Raw genomic sequence first — 6,015 nt, forward strand, 5'->3', positions numbered from 1 at the left:
TTTAGCCTACCATGTCTGACTATCACTTGGTCTTTAGCTTTCTCAGTAGTTTCATTGATATTTAACTAGTACCCCAACCATGGTCCTGGAATGTAGGAAGATTTTTTTTTTTTAGAATTTCTATAGTACATACTGATCTAAGACTGTTCAACATCAAGAGTAATGACAACTGGACATAGAAGTACACAGCCATTTTAATGTTGATTCTAAATTGTAAACATTAACTCCTTTAAATGAGTTTAACTGAATAAACAATAAACTTATAGGAGAAACTTAAAGAGAGGATTAATCTCTCCTCAAACAAAATTATAGTTAAATTTAATTGTTTTTGTATATTTGTTTCCAATATCGTATACTCTTTCCATCATTTCCAGATAAGGTTTAATTTAGGCTAATTCAATTTGCATCTCATATTTGAATTTAAAACCATGCCCATTTCCCCCACAGTGAGAAACATGGCACTGTGAATTACACATTAGGCACTGTGGTGCTGGTAGGAATTCCAGTTGAGTAAAATCCCCAGACTCCAAATGCTTCATGACTGTGATGGCCTGCTTGTTCTTTTAGCTAAAAGGAGGATGGGGAGTCTATGGAGCAAGTTTGTTACTGTGACTAGCCAGATCAAACTGTTCTGGATTTGAATATGATACCTACGTCATTCAGCAAGGAAGAAGAGTGATCTAATGTACTTCTGGTATCAGCCTCCTGCTTTCACAGAAGTGTGCACACCCACATGCATGCTTATTCCCACATATCTGCCAACACATAGGCAAACATGCATATAAACACATGAAAGTGGAAAAAGAAAAATACACAGGTAAAATGTCCATCTTATAAATATAATTACATAGAAATCTTCATTACTTCTGCTGTGGGGCTTAACTATGAGTCATTCCTAGAGTCATTATTTACCTGCTAGTCCAGTGTATGAGATTGTGGAGATATCACTAGGGCCAAATATTATGAAAAACATTTTTCAAAGAGCTAAACCTTTCCAAAACAGACCATCAAACATCAACCCTACAGGGCTGGGCAAGAAACATTCATGAATTCTTAGTTCTTGCCTCTGTGACGTGTCATCCATCAAACTCAGAATCCAGAAGGCAGATGATCTGATTGACCTTAGTCTCCTGAAGCTTGAGAATTCAATGATGGAATATTCAAGGCTACCTAAATTGACTTAATTTAATTATTTGGTATTTTGAGACAGGGTTTCTCTGTGTAACCTCCATGGCTGTCCTGGAACACACTTTGGTAGACTAGGCTGACTCTAAACTCACAAATATCTGCCTGCCTCTGCCTGCTGAGTGCTAGGATAAAAAGCTTATGCCACCACACCTGGCTTAAAATTTGCTTTATTAATTAAAGCATATTACTTTTTTCTAACACAGTTGTCCTTGTACATTTTTATCAAAAATCCAGAATTCCTAACAAGAAATTCATCATTTTATGATGGACCCTTGTAACACGAATTGCTAAACAGTCTTATTAATAAAAAAAAAAAAAGCCAGATATTGGGGTGAAAGCTGAAAGATCAGAGAAACAGAACAAGCCAGCCATGTTCTTACCTCTCTGAAATCCTCAGTCTCAAGAGAGCAAGTTCCTGTTTCCTCATGCCTTATATACCTTTCTCTGTCCTGCCATATTACTTCCTGGGATTAAAGGAGTGTGTCACCACTGCCTGGTTCTATTTCTCACATGTAGCCCAGTGTGGCCTTGAACTCACAGAGATCCAGACAGATTCTGCCTCCCTAGTGATAAGATTCAAGGTGTGTGCCACCAGTGCCTTACTTTTGTATCTAATTCAGTGGCTGGTTCTGTCCTCTGATCCCCAGATAAGTTTTATTGGGGGTACACAAGATATCACCACAAAGCTTTTAGTAGGACTCCTCTGTATGATTGCAGTCTTCCAGAAAAGAAGCCAATACACAAGAATTTTAAAATTTTTATTTATTTATGTTTCCTTTACATAACTCTGGTTGTCCTGGAATTAGCTATGTAAACCAGACTATCCTTGAACTCACAGAGATCCACCTACCTCTGCCTCCCAAGTGCAGGAATTAAATGGGTGCACCATCACCCTTAGCAAGAAGCCAATACACGAAACCCCAATGTTGTTGCCATGTGTGTAGAAGTGCATGTTTTAAAAAAAAAATTTAAAAATTCTGTTGTGTTAATTTCATAATAATCTGATGGTCTGAATGTAGAAGATGACACATATGATCTACGTTCAGAAATAAGAGGATGAAGGCAGGTTGACTGACCTGAGTAATGTCCAGATAATGGTAAAAATACAAATGCTCACGTCAGTTTTCCTTTGGTGAACTCAGCATCTACAACTTGGAAATTCTCAGCCCCCCAGCCGAGGTCTTTCCTTGTCTTCAGTTCTAAGCAGTCTCCCATCATCTGAGGCTTTGAGCTCCAACACATGGCAGTGATATTTCTTAATTTTGTGCCTATCCAGCCATTGGCCTAAGTGGTGTGTTTTTCAGTAAATTACCACTGTCACTTTTCAAACCCATTTATATTATTATGGCCAATTACATGTCTGCATGTAGTCTCCCTATGGGACCTATCATCTGTTATTCTAAGATTACAACCCAGAAGCTGAGGCTACCTTCTAGACCACTTACCCCCATCTTATCAGGTATATCCAATCTAACAACGCGAATGCCATATTTTCTTAAAGAAATGGCTCTCTTAGTTCTGCCTTCTCTTTGGTGTCTCTGTGACATACAACACCTTCCTCTGTCAATCTTGGAGTGTTTTATAATCTTTTGCTTTGGGCGTTTTATTACCTATTATGTAGCCTAAGAGCCTCGGTGCTATAGAAAATATAGAAAAAGCCACAGTCAGAGTGAGTAATTCTTATAAAAGACAGTTACTTTTTTTGTTCAAAATATAAACAAGTTTTCTTCAAGTTTGGTATCTGTAATATTGAGTAATCAGAGTCTGTATTGCTTTGAGATTCACCTAATGGGGCAGAAGTTACACAGTCTCCAAAGAGTTCAGAGAGAATCCTAACTCATCTCCTGGAGACAGAAAAATAATAGATCACAGAGAAATAATTTTTGTTCTTTCTTTACTATGGTGTCAAAAGTCATTTTACATATAGTTGGAAATAGATCTTCAAAAACATCCCCCTAGCTGTGATTAATATTTCAAACCAGATTTCATCAGAAAACCTGTTTTCATATAAGATATTAGAAGACTTTTGCAAATATCTCCCATGAAATATATTGTGTGTCATTCCACCAAAGCACCTTTGCCACACTCGTGTCTTGGGTTGGAAAAGTTGGACATATTTTAGAAAGAAAGTTCTATCCCCAGCCTTATATTAGACTTATATAATCTACCATAATTAAGAGTTTTTCATAAGAAAACACAAGCAGCTCAAAAAAACTTTTAGTGTGGCTCTGTAGGGGTATTTTATCCAATGCTACTTTGCTTTGAGTAGGAAATAAAAATGAATTCATGGTGATCAGTACTCAGAATGGAGAAATTAGTTAACGTTTGAAAGCAAGATCCACATCATGCACGAAATAACCTGGTTTATTGTAAAACAAAATGTCTGCCTTGTTGAACTGAACTCTCTAAGTAGATCTCTCTGGAGCCCTTTGATTGCCAGAGATGAGGCCCATAAACATCCATTAATATAACACTGTAGGAAAAATTTTCCCCTTTCCCAAACACTGCAGTTTGTATAGAAAAATATTTTCTATATCAGAGAGATAAATCCTAATATTTGAAGCAATTACAGGCAGAAGGAAGACAATAGTTCTTAAATGTTATCTCTGCATGGGGGTTGGAGGAAAGGTGGTAGAGGGGCTCCACAAGTGATGTGCAGCATTTTTATTGTCTTCAGGATAAAGAAAGGAGACTGGCAGGTGGTTTTCCTTCAACTCTCTTGTTCTTGCAGTTTTCTGATCTGAGCTTTATCTAAATCTACCTATAAATTCTTACACATTAAAAACAATTGATGTACGACTTAAATGGTCTGTGGGGATTGCCAGTGTCCATGCCCCAGAAACACCATGTGACAATCTCAAATCCTTTGTGATAGGAAGGAGATCCACTAAAGCATAGAAAATAGAGGTTGGTTGATCTGTGGTATGACAAGGGCACCAGAGCTTCTGATTTGGCAAAATATGGAAGGTCTCCTTTTCATTATTTGGCTCAGAGATTCCCAGGTATGTCACATATAAAAGAGGAGAATCTCCATAATGGAATTTTCATCAGATGAAGAGACTCACTTCACCATAGAGTTGGGTTTGAGCCTCTGGTTTTAACTAGGATCTGCTGACCAACCCATGCTTCCAGGCATACCTCATGTGCCAATGGGAGTGATTATCAGTGTGGCAAGCTGTTTAAAGTAGGATAGGGGACATGGCACCAAGTAGGTATAGAACATCCCATCCTCTCCACACTTGTGTTTTGAAGAGGATAATCCAGAAATCACAATAAGAAGTGTGGTAGCTGTTATAGATTTCTGTGTACAATGCAAGTGAACGTAATTGGAAGGGGGATGGAGTTTACAACAGTGCCCTGTGAAGCAGGACACTAATGGAAACCCTCACCTAGAAGAACCAATTTAAATAAATACAATGGGGAGGTTTGCACCCAGGGGTAGAGACAATGATGAGAGAGAGGATGGGGAGACAGGAAGGCAAGGAAAGAAGGCCTGAATGAGAAAGGAACATGGAGGATAATGAAAAGCCTGGTTGCACCTAGGCAATGAGGCCAGACAGGTGAATGGGCTACATCTGTCCTGCAATGTTGGAAAGAAACATGAATTTGTCCTTTGAATGAGAAGAGGTACTGTGGGAACTTTCTAAGCAGAGAAGGAAATCATCTCACTTCATCCTAATGTCACTACCATGCATTATGGAAACACTCAACAACAAACAAGCCATGGGCAAAGACCATGCAGGATCTTTAAATTGAAGGGAAGACAATTTAAAGTTTCTCTTCTGAGAAAGCACTCAGAAGACAGGAAGGGGGTAAAGAGATCGGGCACGAAGCACATTTTAAATCATCCAATGTGGGACAGGAAGTCAAAATAAGTAAGAGAGAGCCTTCTAGGGTCTTGACCATATTATTGCAAGAAGTGGCTTCTGTGAATAGAGAAAAATACTTGGTGAAGAGACTAGAATGCCAAAAACGTCTGCCTCATGCTAAATTTGGGGTGCCCAGTAAAGTTCAAGTAGAGCTGTAATGGAGAATGTAGATACTGATTTCGATTTCATAGGGTGGGTTTGGCTGGAAACAGAATCTAAACAGTATACAAGGTTGAACGCCATACCTTATCATTCACATTGCTCTTATGAACTCAGATTGTGATATTATTTAGAAAAGGGGTCACTGGAGATATGCTTAATTAATTCTGTAAGAAGGTGGTCCCTTATTTCTGTAGTTTATCTGTGTTAATAGAAGACAGGAAGAGTGTTGCATGGTCCTCAACACAGATGTGCAGTGATGGGTATACGAGCCAAAGAAAGCATGACAGTATGCCTTTGGCATAGAATGGCGCTATAAATACCTTGATTTCAACATTTTACTCCCAGGATTATGAAAAAAAATAAACGTCTACACTTTCAAGCTATATGATATGTGATATCAAAATTAGTCACTAAGAAATAATAATCATTTTTTTTTAAAAAGGTAGACAAACCCAGTGTTTTGGGAAACACGTGAAGCCCTACTCCCTGAGAGGCAGAGACAGGAAGATCACAAATTTGAGACCAAACAGGGCAACATACTACGACCTGTCTCACAAACAAAGAGAAAATCTGGACCACTCTTCCCAAGAGTAAGTGTAGTTTAAAAAAAAAAATGGGGTTAGTGTTTGAATTCTAGGAAGGATGAAAGGAGCGAAGTGAGCAATGCACACTAAACTGGGGGGGAGGGCACCTGTGCCTGCTGGGAATGGCTCAAGTAGGTGAAGCGTCAGAGATTGGTTTGGATGTCACAGAAGTCGCTGCCATCCTCTGAAAGTGCAGCAAACATGCTCAACCA

This window comes from Peromyscus eremicus, chromosome 19 (assembly GCF_949786415.1).
Source record: "Peromyscus eremicus chromosome 19, PerEre_H2_v1, whole genome shotgun sequence".
Taxonomy (NCBI): domain Eukaryota; kingdom Metazoa; phylum Chordata; class Mammalia; order Rodentia; family Cricetidae; genus Peromyscus; species Peromyscus eremicus.